This window comes from Nomascus leucogenys, unplaced genomic scaffold (assembly GCF_006542625.1).
Source record: "Nomascus leucogenys isolate Asia unplaced genomic scaffold, Asia_NLE_v1 Super-Scaffold_285, whole genome shotgun sequence".
In the NCBI taxonomy this organism is placed as follows: Eukaryota; Metazoa; Chordata; class Mammalia; order Primates; family Hylobatidae; genus Nomascus; species Nomascus leucogenys.
Genome location: NW_022095770.1, coordinates 1,475,421 through 1,492,612, shown reverse-complemented (window position 1 = coordinate 1,492,612; position 17,192 = coordinate 1,475,421). Strand labels below are relative to the sequence as shown.

The 17,192-nt window shown below is 53.9% G+C and overlaps 1 protein-coding gene across 2 annotated transcripts in view; it reads right to left on the bottom strand.

Moving 5' to 3' along the window:
* The window catches only part of JUP (junction plakoglobin), a 32,775-nt gene extending 19,525 nt beyond the window's left edge, over positions 1-13,250 (bottom strand). Inside the window, exon 1 of one of the 2 annotated variants that reach the window (XM_030808138.1) lies at positions 13,012-13,250. The gene's annotated coding sequence lies outside the window, so the exon portion shown is untranslated. Of the gene's footprint in view, positions 1-12,991 lie in introns of both variants that reach the window. The other variant, XM_030808139.1, reaches the window with a different exon arrangement.
* Between the last annotated feature and the right edge of the window lie 3,942 nt (positions 13,251-17,192).

Genomic DNA, 17,192 nt, shown 5'->3' with positions numbered 1-17,192 from the left:
GTGGCAATAACCCGCTGAATGCAGCTCTGCTGGGCTCAAGGCTGAACGACATCTGGACGCTGCTGGACATCTGCAGCTCTGGTCAATAAACACACTACATCCCAGCCAGAGGGCCCTCCTCCATAGACAGTGCCTAACCCGGGGGGCTTCTCAGCTAAGGGAGAGGGAAGCGGACCTCACTCCAAACAAGGGTCACTCCTTGCCAGCCTCACGTCTAAAGGGACCACCACAGTCAAGCCGAGGAACTTCCTCAGCAGGCCCCTCACCACCCCCACCAGCCTAGGTCGACCTCCAGGAGACTGCTGAGGGCTGGACAGCTACCCAGGGAGAGACAGAAGCCACAGGATGCCATGGGGGGTGTGGGACGCCCAGTGGCCTTTATTATGTGAATCTCATCCTTCCCTCAAAGCAACCCTGGCAGATGTTTTATTATTCCCAATTTCTTTCTTTCTGTTTTTTTTTTTTTTTTTTTTTTTTTTTTGAGACAGAATCCCTCTCTGTAGCCCAAGTTGGAGTGCAGTGGCACGATCTTGGCTCACTACAACCTCCACCTCCTGGGTTCCAGCGATTCTCCTGCCTCAACCTCCCAAGTAGCTAGGACTACAGGCGTGCGCCACCACACCTGGCTAATTTTTGTATTTTTAGTAGAGACCGGGTTTCCCCACGTTGGCCAGGCTGGTCTTGAACTCCTGACCTCAGGTGATCCGCCCACCTCGGCCTCCCAAAGTGCTGGGATTATAGGCTTGGCCCACTGTGCCTGGCTTTATTCCCAATTTCTAGGTGAAGAAGCTGTGCCTGCACACTGAGAAAATGGCAGCACTTGTGGTAGGAACAGCATCCAGTCCACTAGACAAGCCTGAGGGGAGCTGAGCCCTCTTGCCAAGGGGAGGAGGGGACCAAGGTGCTTGCAGATGGAAGCAGAGCACCCGGCTGCAAATCAAGGGTCCCAGGTTCAGGCCGGGCGCGGTGGCTCACACCTGTAATCCCAGCACTTTGGGAGGCCGAGGCAGGCAGATCACGAGGTCAGGAGTTCAAGACCATCCTGGTCAACATGGTGAAATCCTGTCTCTACTAAAAAGTACAAAAATTAGCCAGGCATGGTGGTGCACACCTGTAATCCCAGCTACTTGGGAGGCTGGGGCGGGAGAATTGCTTGAACCAGGGAGGTGGAGGTTGCAGTGAGCCGAGACCGCGCCACTGCACTCCAGCCTGGCTGACAACAGAGCAAGACCCTGTCTCGAAAAAAAAAAAAAAAGAGTCCCAGGTTCTAGTCCCAGCTCTGCCACAAACTTGCTGAGTGCCCTTGTGTCCCTGGATCTCAAAGGAATGTTGATGTCTAAGATTCTAGGAATAAAAAACCAGGATTCCCATGACAGACAGAAGATGGCTGGGGATGGGCAACGTCAGAGTTGGGAACCAGTTCAGAGAGACGACACACTCCAGAACTCCTCCTGAGGAAGGGGTCATGGGAGCTATTCCTGCAACAGGAAGGCCGAAAGTCAGACCTCAGGCAGGACTGTCAACCAGCCCCACCCTTCCCCTTACCTACTGCCCAGGAGAACAAGGGAACTTCTCTCACAAGAAACAAAAGTGCTAGTTTTACAGTTCCCAGGGTGAAGGGGGCCACACCCAGTTCAGTCTTGTCCCTCTCCACCCTGGACCTGGAGTCAGATCTCCCGCAATGCCCCTGGACAGAGCCAGGGTGGAAGCGAAAGAGACAGATGTGGGCCCTGCCCATTCACCCCAGCCAGAGACAGCAGGGACAGAGACAGGGCAGGTTTCTGAGTTGAATGGGGGGCCTTTGTTTAGAGCGTGCTCTATTGTTAGCAGCACGGGAGGAAGAAGCCAGATCAGAGACTGTAGGGACAGCCCAAGGACAGGAAGAAGGAAGACGGGGCCTGGAGAGGGGATGCAGAGGACCCTTCCCCACGGGGCCCACACCAGGTAAGTGTGAGCAAGTAATAAGGCTAGACTGGGTGCACCCCTACCCCTCATTCCTGCCTCCTCCTCTGCGCAGCCAACCCAGAGGGCTGGCACCAGGCACCCTAAATCCAAGACTGACCTGGCAGAGTGTGGCCCAGCCCTGACATTAAAAATAGCCCCACCAGAGCTACACCAGGCTCCTTCCCCAGCCAGCACCTGCCAAGGATAGTCAGCAAGGGGCACATCTAGGCTGGGTTGCAGGGCACCAAGTGCCAAGACACCTGGAAATAAGGACAGGAAAGGGTTACCCCAGAGGCCGTGCTGGAAGCAGGCTCAGAAGCATTGCATTTAGGGACAGAGGAGCAGGGCGGAGCAGGGCAGGGCTGGGTCCCCCAGAGGTTCCTTAGGCTAGAGGCCAGCACCCTGTGCAGACACAGGTCCCCAGGCTCAGACAGTGACAGGGTGAGCACAGGATTCTGAGTGAGGAGAGGGGCTCAATTTCCTTAAGCCTCATTTTCTCATCTGTAAAATGGAGATGATCAAGTGACTTCTTTTGTCACTGTGACTCTGGAAGCCCTCTGTCCACAGGAAAGGCATGCATTCTCATACTAGAAGAACAAAGAGATGGCAGAGGAGGCGGAAGCCAGCTGGCGCAGTGGCTCATGCCTATAATCCCAGCATTTTGGAAGGCGGAGGTGGGAGGGTCGTTTGAGCCCAGGAGTTCGAGACCAGCCTGGGCAACATAGTAAGACCCCATCTCTACAAAAAATAAAAATAAATTAGCCAGGCATGGTGGCACGCACCTGCAGTCCCAGCTACTCTGGAAGCTGAAGCATCACTTGAGCCCGGGTGATTGAGGCTGCAGTGAGCCAGGATCACGCCACTCCAGCCTAAGCAACAGAGCGAGACCCTGTCTCAAAAAAAAAAGGTGAGGGGGCCAAGCGCAGTGGCTCAGGCCTGTAATCCCAGCATACTGGGAGGCCAAGGTGGGTGGATCACAAGGTCAGGAGTTCAAGACCAGCCTGGCCAACATAGTGAAACCCCATCTCTACTAAAAATACAAAAAATTAGCCAGGCGTGGTGGTGGGCACCTGTAATCCCAGCTACTTGGGAGGCTGAGGCAGGCGAATCACTCGAACCCGGGAGGCAGAGGTTGCAGTGAGCCGAGATCGCACCAATTGCACTCCAGCCAGGGCTACAGTGCGAGCGGAGACTCCGTCTCAAAAAAGAAGAAAAATAATAAAAATTTAAAAAGGCGAGGGCCGGCACAGAGACCTGTCGGGCAAGGTGGCTGGCAGTCTGTCTGGGGGAACCCTGGCTGCTTTCTCTGACCCCTGAGATGGGGACTAGGTAAGGAGCTGCCTCCCAGGCCCTGGGGAGGTGAAATGAACATGGCTGAGGAGAAGGGAAGTGGAACTTCGCTCAGGCCAGGTGGAGACACTGGCTGCCCCATGCCCAGTCCATGCTGCTTCCTGCAGCCAGGGGCAGCTGCACAGCCAGGCGTGAACATTCCCCACATAGCAGTCCCGGGGGAAGCTGGGCTCAGCAGGGTCTCCAGCCCCCACCTTCCCCACTCTGTCCCTGGCTCCTGCTGAGGTCTGGCCAGCAGTTCCAAGCACAGACACAGACTCTAGAAAGTGCAGAGAGACGGACATGACGGCTTCCCTTGAGGGCCTGTCTCCCTCTCAGGCTGGGGCTGCCCAAGGAGGCCTCTCCCCTCTGGCTGGCAGCTCCAGGACGGAACCTCCTGCACACTAGAGGTTCTCTGGCAGACACTGTGGTCTCCATCAGCAAGCTGGTCCATTCCAAGAGGGCAGAACTAAAGCAGGAGCTATCAGAGAAGCTGGTCTTAGGCTTCCGGAGGAAAACCCTCACTTCCAGTCTGGAGGGCAGCCCGGGCTGTGGCCTGAGGATGAGCTGGGGCCTGGGGGAGGCTCAGGCCTGCCGACCCAGCTGCTGTTTATTTTCCTCCTTCTGGGCTCCTTCCCAAAGCAAACAAACCCGGGTGGGAAAATGAAGGGGATTTGTAGGAGAGGGAAATGCCACGGCCAAGTGGCTCGACCCAGGGACCTCTATGCTCCCCTGGAGAGGGCTCCAGCTGGAGCTCCGTTCCCTGCTGGTGACCCCCGTGGGCAGATTCCCAAACTGGCAGACGACCCCAAACCGGGACTCCTGGGAATGGAAAAACACTTCACCCCACACCAGGAAACAACAACAAAAGGATGACGTGTGTTGGTGACGCAAAATACACAAGTACTCTCATTCCACTGCCTCCAACCACCACCAGTGGGGCTTGGGCAGCCTGGGGTCCAGGGGCGGCCCACTTCTCAATAACAGCAGCTCTGACCCCAGCTGACTGAGGCCCACTCCCTGGGGTGTGATTCTGCAAGGATCCCTACATATAACCCTCTCCTGGGAAGATCCATCTGTTTATTGTACAACACATGACGGAAAACCAGGATTGGAATAAAGGTTTGGCTAAAATCTGTTACTGTAGGCAGGGTGCAGTGGCTCACCCCTGTAATCCCAGCACTTTAGGAGGCCAAGGCAGGTGAATCCCCTTGAGCTCAGGAGTTCCAGACCAGTCTGGGCAACATGGCGAAACCCTGTCTCTACAAAAAAATGCAAAAATTAGCTGGGCGTGGTGGCGTGTGCCTGTAGTCCCAGCTACTTGGGAGGCTGAGGTAGGAGGATCGCTTGAGCCCAGAAAGAAGAGGTTGCAGTGAGCCGAGATCTGCACTCCAGCCTGGGCAACAGAGTGAGACCCCGTCTAAAAAAAAAAAAAAGTTACTATATACAGAGGATGAGCTCATCAAGATCAAAGCTAAAGAACAAAAGGATGTTGCCGAGCGCGGTAGCTCACGCCTGTAATCCCAGCACTTTGGGAGGCCGAGGCGGGCGGATCATGAGGTCAGGAGATCAAGACCACACTGGCTAATATGGTGAAACCCTGTCTCTACTAAAAATACAAAAAATTAGCCGGGCATGTTGGCGGGTGCCTGTAGTCCCAGCTACTCAGGAGGCTGAGGCAGGAGAATGGCGTGAACCCGGGAGGCGGAGCTTGCAGTGAGCTGAGATTGCACCACTGCACTCCAGTCTGGGGGACAGAGTGAGACTCCGTCTCAAAAAAAAAAAAAAACAACAAAAGGATGCTAAGAAAAGAGGAAGAGAGACTTAGCCGGCGTGGTGGCTCATGCCTGTAATCCCAGGACTTTGGGAGGCCGAGGCGAGTGGATCACAAGGTCTGGAGTTTGAAACCAGCCTGGCCAACATGGTGAAACCCCGTCTCTACTAAAAATACAAAAAACTAGCCTGGCGTGGTGGCTGGTGCCTGTAATCCCAGCTACTCAGGAGGCTGAGGCAGGAGAATCGCTTGAAACCAGAAGGCAGAGGTTGCAGTGAGCTGAGATTGTGCCACTGTACTCCAACCTGGGCAACAAGAGCAAAACTCCGTCTTAAAAAAAAAAAAAAAAAAGAGGAAGAGACCTTAATGAAAGTTGCCTTTTAGGATTATGGGCGATTTTTTTCTTTTCTCTTAAACTTTTCTAAACTTCCCAATTTTTTTTTTTTTTCAATCAGAGTCTCGCTCTGTCGCCCAGGCTGAAGTGCAGTGGCGCAATCTTGGCTCACTGCAAGCTCCGCCTCCCGGGTTCACGCCATTCTCCTGCCTCAGCCTCCAGAGTAGCTGGAACTACAGGCGCCTGCCACAACGCCCAGCTAATTTTTTGTATTTTTAGTAGAGACGGGGTTTCACCATGTTAGCCAGGATGGTCTCGATCTCCTGACCTCGTGATCCGCCCGCCTCGGCCTCCCAAAGTGCTGGGATTACAGGCATGAGCCACCGCGGCCGGCCCCCAATTTTTTTTTTTTTTTTACAATGATCAGATATTACTTTTTTTATTATCTTTCTCTTTTTTGAGACAAGGTCTCGCTCTGTTGCCCAAGCTGGAGTATAGTGGCACAATCATCGCTCACTGCAGCCTTGAACTCCTGGGCTCAAGCAATCCTTCTGCCTCAGCCCCCAAACTAGCTAGGACCACGTGCACATGCCACCATGCTTGGCTAATTTTTTTTTTTTTTTTAGAGATGGGGTCTTGCTATATTGCACAGGCTGGCAGGCTGGTCTCAAAGTCCCGGCCTCAAGCAATCCTCCTTGCCTCAACCTTCAGAGTGGTTGGGATTACAGGTGTAAGCCACTGCCCCAGCCAGATGTTACTTTCTCAATCAAGGAAGAGGAGGAGTCTTCCCTAAATAAGCAGCTTATTGATTGCCAAGCCCCTGTCCCAACTTTGCTCTGGTCCCTGCTACTGTCTCCATAGTAGGGAAAGACAGAAAGCTGAGCTTCAGCTGGGCATGGTGGCTCATGCCCATAATCCCAGCACTTTGGGAGGCTGAGATGGGACAAATGCTTGAGCTCAGGAGTCCAAGACCAGCCTGGGCAACATAGCAAGACCCTGTCTCTACACAAAACTTTAAAAATGAGCTGGGCATGGTGGTGCACACCTGTGGACCCAGCTACTTGGGAGGCTGCACAGGAGGATTGCTTGAGCCCAGGAGTTCAAGGATGCAGTGAGCTGTGATCATGCCACTGCACTCTAGCCTAAGGGTCAGAGAGAGTACCTACCTCAAAAAAAGGAAAGAAGGCCGGGCGCAGTGGCTCACGCCTATAATCCCAGCACTTTGGGAGGCTGAGGAGGGTGGATCACTTGAGGTCAGGAATTCAAGACCAGCCTGGCCAACATGGTGAAACCCCCATTTCTACTAAAAATACAAAAATTAGCTGGGCATGGTGGCGCATGCCTGTAGTCCCAGCTACTTAGGAGGATAAGGCAGGAGAATTGCTTGAACCCGGGAGGCAGAGGTTGCAGTGAGCCGAGACTGCACCACTGCACTCCAGCCTGGGCAACAGAGCAAGACTCCAACTCAAAAAACAAACCAAAAAAAAAAAAAGGAAAGAAAAGAGAAGAGGAGAAGGGAGGAGGAAAGAAAGCTGAGTGCCAAAAGCGGTGGCTCATGCTTGTAAACCCAGCATTTCGGGAGGCCAAGGTGAGTGGATCACCTGAGGTCAGGAGTTCAAGACCAGCCTGACCAATATGGTGAAACCCCATCTCTACTAAAAATACAAAAATTAGGCCAGGCACGGTGGCTCACGCCTGTAATCCCAGCACTTTGGGAGGCTGAGGCGGGCGGATCACGAGGTCAGGAAATTGAGACCATCCTGGCAAACACGGTGAAACCCCATCTCTACTAAAAACACAAAAAATTAGTGGGCGTGGTGGTGGGCACCTGTAGTCCCAGCTACTCGGGAGGCTAAGGCAGAATGGTGTGAACCCAGGGGGTGGAGCTTGCAGTGAGCGGAGATCGCGCCACTGCACTCCAGCCTGGGCGACAGAATTAGACTCCGTCTCAAAAAAAAAAAAAAAAAAATTAGCTGGGCGTACTGGCAGGCGCTTGTAGTCCTAGCTACACGGGAGGCTGAGACAGGAGAATAACCTGAACCCGGGAGGTGGAGGTTGCAGTGAGCCAAGATTGTGCCACTACACTCCAGTCTGGGTGACAGAGTGAGAGACTCCGTCTCAAAAAAAAAAAAAAAAGAAAGTTGAGCTTCCTGCCCTGCTGGCCCCTGGCCAAGATGCCAGGAGGCTGAGCAAAGGGGAGTGGTCCACGAACTTTCCCTTCAGGCCTGGCAGAGGAAGTCGCTTCACAATGAGGTATTCCATGTCCCCAGACTCAACCATGTCCCAGGAGAGGCCACTCAGTGTCACTTGCAGGAACACAAGCCCTGGTGACCTGCCCAGCCACACGGCTTGCTTTTCCTCTTCACAGGGGTCACAGGGCCAGCTCACAGATGCCTTTCCCTCTCACTGCCAGGTCGCTCTTCTCCCAAAAGGTACAAATGAGGAGTCTCCCCAAAGGGCAGCAATTCCTGCCTGGCCTCCCTGCCAGACAGGATGGCCCTCATCAAAGTCAGTGCTCAGTCTCCACTTCTCCCTCTTACTTCTCAACTCAAGATTTCATCTTTAGCAGGCAGAGAGCCCTTCCTCCTGTCTAGACTGCGTCCCTTCAGTAAGTGCATCGGGCCTGTAGCTCTCATGTCCTCCGGGGAGATGCAAAACTGCAACCTCATGCCCTCTTTGTAGTAGTCAGTGGGACGGGGTTCATTCTGTTTTCTTCTCTGTCTCAAGTCCCATTAGCCTTCTCCACTATCAATAATCCCCTTGCCTGGGGTCCCCGCCTGCCCTCAGGGCATCCAGAAGCATGGTAGTGACAGGCTCAGTACTCTGGCTGCACCATCACATAAAGAGAACCCATTTCCCAGACCCCAAATCCAGGCCCATTCTGGTGTCAGATGTCCAGTCGGCAGAGACACCAGAACCAGGCAGGTCTGGAGAACAATCTGACACCAGCTCCTCCCTAGAGGGCCAAGGCTCTGGCTGACAGGCAGCACACATGACAGTGTGTTGGAGGTGGGGACCTCCATCACCAGAAAGGCCCTCCCAGCAGCTGCCTATCTCAGGTCTCTTGGGCTTCAGAGCAGAGGACAGCCAGTTCCCCATCAAGAGCAGCCTGGCAGCACTGCCTGGTCCACTCCAGCAGGACACTAGCCCAGGCCTAAATTGGACTCTCATTTCTCGCCACTCCCCACAGGGCAGCACCCCTTTATCTTGGCATAGCCCCAGCCCCCAGCAAAGCAGGCAACTCCCACTTCCTACACATGAACAAGCCCAGAACAGCCATGGTTCTACCTAACCCAAGCTAGGAGGCAGCCTCCTCTTTCCCTCTCAACCTCCCCCCAACACTCACCACAGCCCTGGCCTTGGGGAGAAGCCTCTTCCACTGGAAACTAAAAATCAAGCACTGGGGAGATTTAAGTGGGCTGGTGGCCAGGACAGGTATCACCCCCACCTACCAAACCTGCCGTACATTCACCACTCACACATGCCTTCATGGGCCCTTCTAAATTCTCTTCTCCCCAGTCAGGCAGAGGCTCTCAAAAGGGGGTGCAGAAAAATACTTTCCACTCACATCTGTAATCCCAGCACTTTGAGAGGCTGAGGCGGGCAGATCTCCTGAAGGTCAGGAGTTCGAGACCATCCTGGCCAACATGGTGAAACCCCATCTCTACTAAAAATACAAAAATTAGCCTAGTGTGGTGGTGCATGCCTGTAATCCCAGCTACTCGGGAGGCTGAGACAGGAGAATCGCTTGAACCCAGGAGGTAGAGGTTACAGTGAGCTGAGATCGCACCACTGCACTCCAGCCTGGGTGGCAGAGCATGACTTTGTCTCAAAAAAAAAAAAAAAATCCTTTCCAGAGCTGCATGGGGCAATACAGCAGGATGGGTTCTGGGCTTGGAATCAGAGGACCAAAACGTCAGTCTTGGTGCTGCTTGGGTCTCGCTGTACAACCTTGGGGAAATTACTTAAGTTCTTTGACTTTCAATTTCCTCATCTGTAGAATGGGGATGATACGCGCTTTTTTTGTTTGTTTGTTTGTTTTGAGTCAGGGACTCACTCTGTTGCCCAGGCTGGAATACAGTGACACAGCTCACTGCAGCCTTGACCCCCTGGGCTCAGGTAATCCTCCCACCTCAACATTCTCAGTAGCTGGGACCACAGGCATGCACCACCACGCCCGGCTAATTTTTCTATTTTTTTGTAGAGACGGGGTTTCTCCATGTTGCCCAGGCTGGTCTGGAACTCCTGGGCTCAATCAAGCAGTCCACCCTTCTGGGCCTCCTAACGTGCTGGGATTACAGGTTTGAGCCATCCAGTCTGGCCAGCCATAAGGATTAAGTAAAAATAGTTAATGAAAGTGCTTGGTTTGGGCCAGGTGAGGTGGCTCATGCCTGTAATCCCAGCACTTTGGGAGGCCAGGGCAGGCGAATCACAAGGTCAGGAGATCACGACCAGCCTGCGCAACATGGTGAAACCCCGTCTCTACTAAAAATACAAAAATCAGCCGGGCGTGGTGGCACGCGCCTGTAATCCCGGCTACTCAGGAGGCTGAGGCAGGAGAATCGCTTGAACCCAGGAGGCGGAGGTTGCAGTGAGCCTGGGTGACAGAGCGAGACTCCATCTCAAAAAAAAAAAAAAGAAAGTGCTTGGTTTCCGTAAAGTCTTACCTTGATCTTGAGTTACCGTTTGTCAAGTACTTACTGGGTAGATAGGTATTAGGTATTAGTACTCCCATTTTGCCAAAGAGGTCACTGAGGCTCAGGTAATGAGAGACAGAGCTGCATCTCAAACCCAGCTCAGTTCAAGCCCAAAGCCCTGTGCTCAGAACTGCCCCACTGTCTCATCTCTCCAAATAAACAGTCCTTCTGTAGACTAGTCAATTGACCCATCTCATTCTTTTTTTTTTTTTTTTTTTTTTTTTTTGAGACGGAGTCTTGCTCTGTCCCCCAGGCTGGAGTGCAGTGGCGCGATCTTGGCTCACTGAAAGCTCCGCCTCCCGGGGTTCACGCCATTCTCCTGCCTCAGCCTCCCGAGTAGGGACTACAGGCGCCCGTCAACACGCCCGGCTAATTTTTTGTATTTTTAGTAGAGACGGGGTTTCACCCTGTTAGCCAGGATGGTCTCGATCTCCTGACCTTGTGATCCGCCCGCCTCGGCCTCCCAAAGTGCTGGGATTACAGGCTTGAGCCACCGCGCCCGGCCTGACCCATCTCATTCTAAGGTGGCTCCAAGACGGGAAAAAGGTTGGCAGCCCTAGCCCGACCTTTTTCGTTCCTATGCACTGCATTCTCAAAGCCTCTGCCCTGGTAGCCCAGAGGCTCCAGAGGGAATGGGGTGGAGCCAGGGTGCAAGGGAGGGGTGGAGTGGGGGTGGGAGGGCTCAAGTCACCCAAGCTGGGGCTTGATCTAGCAAGAAATGACTAATTGGGTCCTACCTTCTCCTCCTCCCCCGCGTCCCCCAGTCCGGTCAGTGGCCAGTTTTCACCAGGCACCTCCTAGCAGTACTTCCTCAGTATTATCTTTTCATCACAGCCACAAACCAGATTAGCTAAACTAATCATTTAGCCAACATAATTACAATGCCCTCCCCTCCTCCACCTTGGCACAGAGAAGAGGGAAAGCAGGTTATTTTTGCCCAAACTCCGTGCTCCTGTTGCTCCCCAGGGGTGCACAGCCCCCATCCCCCAGCAGAAAAGGATCTGAGTTCCCACACTGACTTCCCCCTAGCACAGGGCTGAGCGTGATCCCCACCCAGGACAAAGGGGCTGAGGCTGGGCCCCCAGCCTCACTGCCCCATCTACAACAAAGGAAGAGGTGGTAGACTCTTCCCCTCCAAGCACTCTCGATCCCCGCCCCCCACAATCTTTCTCCCACCCCCAGGACTGAGAGAGAACCTAACTGTTGTATTCTCTCTCTGTTCCCCAAGGAGGCTGGGCTCCAAATCCTGCAAAAAGACTACACTTCAGATTTTTTTTAAACCGGGGTAGAAAGCCTGATCAAGACCCCCAATTCTGGAGGGGGGGCTCTCAGGAAATTGGGTGCAGGGAAGGCGGGGGGCCCGATGCAGCTCTGCCCGAGAGAGTCTAGCATTGAAGAAACCTTCCCCCAAAAAGCCTTCCTGCGGTCTCACTTTCCCTGTCAAATTCTGTCAGGAAAGCGGGTGGGAAAGGTCTGTGCAGGCCTCCAGAAAGCATGCACCTTCATAATTCAGAAACCAAATGGAAGGCAAGTCCCACAGCCTCATGCTCTTCTGCCTCAATAACCAGCCAGCTAAGTAATGTGGGGGATGGGGTAGAGGAAAAAAAAAAAAAAGACAAGAACAACCACTCCCCCCACCTTCCTCAGTTTGGCCCAGCCCTGCCCCACCCCCATTCCTGGGGAGGGGGCAGAGCTTGAGAGAGAACCACTTAGGCAGGCCTTGTCTGAGGGGGTGTGGTGGTCCCCGGAGGCAGGAAGAGAAGGAAGAAGCTGCTTCCCCTCTCAGCACTTTCCACCCCCCACCCCGGCCCCTACCTCAGGCCCCTGGGGCCCAGCGAACAGGATGAATGTGGGGGCAGGGAAGAACAGGGTCGGAGCGCAGGCACCGGCCCAGGTTCAGCCAGGGGCCGGCTGGGGGAAGGGGCTTTGCACCAGGAAGGACCCCCTAAGCCTAAAGGAAGTTTTGGGCAAGGAGACGGGAAAACCCCCAGATAAAGCTGCTGTGAATACTTCCTCCTGCAAAGTTTGTTTTGGGTGATTTTTTCCAACAATAAGAGGTTAGAGAAGACGGGTCCTGTTCCCCTACCAACACTCTGGCAGCTACAGCTACTGAAAACTGGGCCAGGTGACCCTGAATTCTTCATCCGTGCACAGACCCTACCCCCCAGACCCCAGGGCGAGCCACGGGTGCCAGACACCAGCTGGACACTGAGCCGAGCCCTGCACCCCCCACTGTCACTCCATCCCACCTCCGCTGAAGAAGCCAGAGCCGGGCTCCCACCGGCGTGGAGGGAGGCGCCGCAGGTAGTATCGACGAGGCTCTGGGAGCTGGAGGGCAGGGCCTCTGGACTCCGTGCGCTCACCTGCTCGGCAGGTGGGGCCAGCGTCGCTGGGAAAATGTGCGCTCGGCCCCCACAGTTGGGCAAGCTGGGCGCAAACAATAGGGCCCCACCCAGGCCTGGGGGAGTAGGGAGGGAGGGAAAGCGAAGATGACGCGTGGGGTGGGGTGAGGGTGGCCCCAAAGAGACCAGCGGCAGCAAGTTTCCCAAACGGTAAATTCCTGACTGCAGCGTGAGCCCTGAGACGCAGTCAAAGCAGGGCAAAGTCTCCCCCGCCAGCTCAGGGAGAGAGTCAGGGGACGCGGCGTCAGGCGAGCTGCGCGGGCCCCGGGGGAGGCGCGACCCCGGAGGCACCTGTCCGGATCCCTCCCGCCTTGCTCAGATCTCTGGTTCGCGGAGCTCCGAGGCGCGCTCGGCCCGAACAGCGCGACCCCCAAGTCGCCGCGCCCAGGACCCCAGCGCGCCCCCTGCCGCCAGTGCAGGGTGGCGCTCAATGGCACCCGCCCTCACCTGCCCAGGGACGGCTGGGACCGGCCCCGCGGCCGCTCGCCACCCCTTCTCTCCCCAACGATACCTGCCCCCGATCGCCCGCACCTGAGTATGGGGCCTGGCCGGGCCGGGTCGGGGTCGGGCCGGGGTAGGAGCCGGCGCGGACAGCGAACTGAGCTCGGCGCGGTCGGGCGGCGGCTGCTCCGGACTCTGGCCAAGGCAGCAACTCAGTATCCGAACAAAAGGCGAAGAGACCTGACAGCCAAGCCACGCCCCTCGCCACCTCGAAGCTCCGCCCCTGGGGGAGACGCCCACCCTCTGGTGCGAGCTCACTGGCTGTCTCTCCTGACCGTCCCGTGGAGGGGTGGAGCCTCGCCTCCAGTCCTCTTCCACGGCCTCCTCTGTTTATCCGCTTGCCATTGGCCCCAGGGACTGCCAGTCGGCTCTAAGGATGGACTCTAACTTGAGGTCTCATCCTAACACTGCATCTATTGGCAGATAGAAAGTTACTTCCTCCTGATTGGACAAGGGGCTGTCAGTAAGACTAAGGAAAAAACCAATGGAAGGGATGGGGTGTGTCTTGCCCCACCCTTGCTCTGAGCAGGTGAGACTCATTACTCTCCCCTTCCCCCTACCTGTCCAACAGGTAAGTCTGGGGGATACCAAGGGAAGGGACAGACGCCTTCACCGGTCAGCCAACTCAGCGTCAGGCATGATGCTTCTTTGGGCTTATTCATCCTTGCCCCAAAGTAGTAATCACATATTTGTATAACATTTCATAGGCTTTGTGCTGGGTTGGGATTTTTTTCCCCAAAGATGGAGTACTCCTGGGATTTAGAATTAGAAGGCCAGGGTTTGTGTTCTCCCACTTAGAATGATCTTAGGCAAGTTACTTCACCCTGTTTCTCCTCATCTGTAAACTGGATACATTAGCCATATCTACCTCACTGGAGTATGCGGGGATTAAATGACATCAGGTTTGTGAAAGCACTCAGAAACTGCTAAAGGTTAGAATTTAAATTAATGGTATGGTTTTTTTTTTAATTATTGTGACAGCTCTGAAAAATAGTTAGGATGAGAAAACGACCCTCATTGTAAAGATGAAGAAACCGAAGTTCAGAGAAGTCACAAAACTACAAAGTGGCACACCCCAAGCTAGAACCTCCTTCCTTTCATTTGAAGGACCACCAAACCAGCTGTTCCCCTCATGGAAGAGGAGCATAGACATAAAATGTCAAGGCAATGGGGAAGGGGCAGAGAAAAGGCACAAACACTTGGAGGAGAGACAGAACAATTAATTGGCACAAAAATACAGTATTGGTGTCAGGAGGCTTTGGTGGGCTTGGAAACATCAAGCAGCAGATCTGAAGGAAATCCAGCCCTGGCATCAAAGAAACGGGGCAGGCCAGGCGCAGTGGCTCACTCCTGTAATCTCAGCATTTTGGGAGGCCAAGGCGGGTGGATCACCTGAGATCGGGAGTTCAACACCAGCCTGGCCAATATGATGAAGCCCCAACTCTACAAAAAATACAAAAAGTAAGCCGAGCGTGGTGTCGGGCAACTATAATCCCAGCTGCTTGGGAGACTGAGGCAGGAGAATTGCTTGAACCCTGGAGGCGGAGGTTGCAGTGAGCCGAGATCATGTCACTGCACTCCAGCCTGGGCGTGACAGAGCGAGACTCCATCTCAAACAAAAAAAAAAAGAAAAGAAAAAAATAAAAATAAACCGGGCAGCACACCCCTCCGCGATAGGAGAGCCTGGGGTAGAGATCAGAAAGAACTTCTCGGCCGGACGTGGTGGCTCATGCCTGTAATCCCAGCAATTTGGGAGGCCAAGGTGGGCAGATCACTTGAGGTCAGGAGTTCAAGACCAGCCTGGCCAACATGGTGAAACCCCGTCTCTACTAAAACTACAGAAATTAGCCGGGCATGGCAGTGGACACCCGTAATCCCAACTACTCGGGAGGCTGAGGCAGGAGAATGGCGTGAACCCAGGAGGTGGAGGTTGCCTCATCATGCCATTGCACTCCAGCCTGGGTGACAGAGTGAGACTCTGTCTCAAAAAAATAAAAAGAACTTCTCACAGGCAGCTTAAGAAGACAAGGGCACTTCCTTTCTGTGGTTGATGACATGAATGCTGCTCGTGGCTGTATGGTGTGCCAAGGGCCCTACAAACATTCCTTCATTCAACACTTGAGTATTCAGTGTCAACTGTATGTTAGGCACTGGTGAACACAGTAAATAAAACCTGGTGACACAGAAAATAAAAATGATCCCAACCTTCAAAGAGCTCATAGAAGGATAAGCAGAAGCAGCCTGTGTGGGTGGGTGTTGGGGGAGTGGTGGTTTAGAAAACAGTCCCCCATCAACAAAGCTCTACAGCCCCAAAGCTAGCACACAGGATGGGCTGGATGAAGGTACCTTAGCAGCATCCTTGACCACTTTCCCCACTGGAGAAAAGAATGGTAGCTGAACATTCTCCGTTCTGAAGTTGCGCCATCCAAAAGCAGGGCCAGGGAGATACGGACATCCCTGAACTAGTGGCCGTCCCATAACCAGGGCCACTGCCCTTTGCCTGTTTCCTCAACTCCCCATCCTTCAGCTTATCTCCCTATATCCCTGCCTTACCCCTGCCCCATCCACCTGCTTTTCACCCTGTCACATAGAGCTGTAGCCAGGCCACAGCTGGGGAAGGAATGGGCTCACAATCCTGGACTGCTGCAGCTGCCAGGGTTTCATTTCTTCCCCCTTCTGCCCTCCTCCCACCTCCACACATGCACACACACATACGTCCCAGCCCCAAGCCTGGCCTAACTCCTTCCTATTTCTCCTGACCTCAGCAAACAGGCAGGGTAGGGCTGGTTGACTGCAGAGAGGGGTGGAGGACCCCATGTGGGTGGAGGAGCAGAAATAAGGTTTCAAAATAAACCGTGTGTGTGTGTGTGTGTGTGTGTGTCTCCCCAGAATGCCCCCTGCGTGTCTTAGCATGGAACATGTTGCATCACACCAGCCCCAGAGCTAAACACACAGGCTGGGACTGGTGGAAGCACCACTGCAGCAGCGGCAAAGACTGGGATTAGAGCTGAGTCTCTCCTCCCTGATCAAGGGATTCTCTTTAAGCACCTACTGTGTGCCTGGCAGGCACTGAGGATTCATCTGTACCTGAGAATACAGAAAAGAATCAGAAATGATGTTTCCTAGACTCAGCTGTCTGCACAGGCAATTTGGTCTCTTGTGAAAGGAGGTATGTAGGGATAGGATTGGGGGTTGCTGTGACCACAGTCTCCCCTGTAGCTTGAACTGGAAGAAAAGGCTGCAAGATCATCTTATCCAGTCCCCTGCCTGCAAACCTTTAAAGGCAAGAATTCTCTGACAAATGTCCAGGAAAGAAGATCCTGCAGCCTCCCTTATGGTGAATGCCCCTATCTCCTCGTTCTAATGTCCAGCCTCGATTCCTATTCCTGCAGTTTCAATTCCTTCCTCTTGCCCAGGGCTCAGTAGAAGCAGAGTCCGTGGGCTGCCAAAAATACATATGGGTAACTCAACCTTGCAGCTTGCTAGTGCTTCAGAGTAGAGACTATAAGGGTACCACATGGCCCATCTCAAGCTGCTGCAGAGACAGAAGTAACTGGCACAGAGGGGTTCAGTGAGGGGCTGGTGGGAGGAAGGCTCTTTTCTAGGGGAGGGTGCACACCATCAGCCAGCATCCAGGACCACCAGGCCACCGTCCTCTCCTTATCTCACAACCTCCCTCATCTTCCACAAGGCCTCTGAGCCATACAAGGAGATGGAAGAGTTTCTGTTCTCTATTCGAACATAGTCCTTAGGGCCGGGCACAGTGGCTCATGCCTGTAATCCCAGCACTTTGGGAGACCGAGGCGGGTGGATCACCTGAGGTCGGAAGTTCGAGACCAGCCTGACCAACACGGAGAAACCCCATCTCTACTAAAAATACAAAAAATTAGCTGGGCATGGTGGCACATGCCTGTAATCCCAGCTACTCAGGAGGCTGAGGCAGGAGAATCGCTTGAACCCGGGAGGCAGAGGTTGCGATGAGCAGAGATTGTGCCATTGCACTCCAGCCTGGGCAACAAGTGCAAAACTCCGGCTCAAAAAAAAAAAAAAAGAAAAAAGAAAAAAGAAAAAAAAACCCATAGTCCTTATTCTATGGGGGCCCTTTCTCCAGAGACAGGTAGAAATTTAGATCTACACAAGCCACACACACACACACACACACAACCTTCTATGCTCACACCTCAGGGATATACACTTGCGGGTGCAGATTC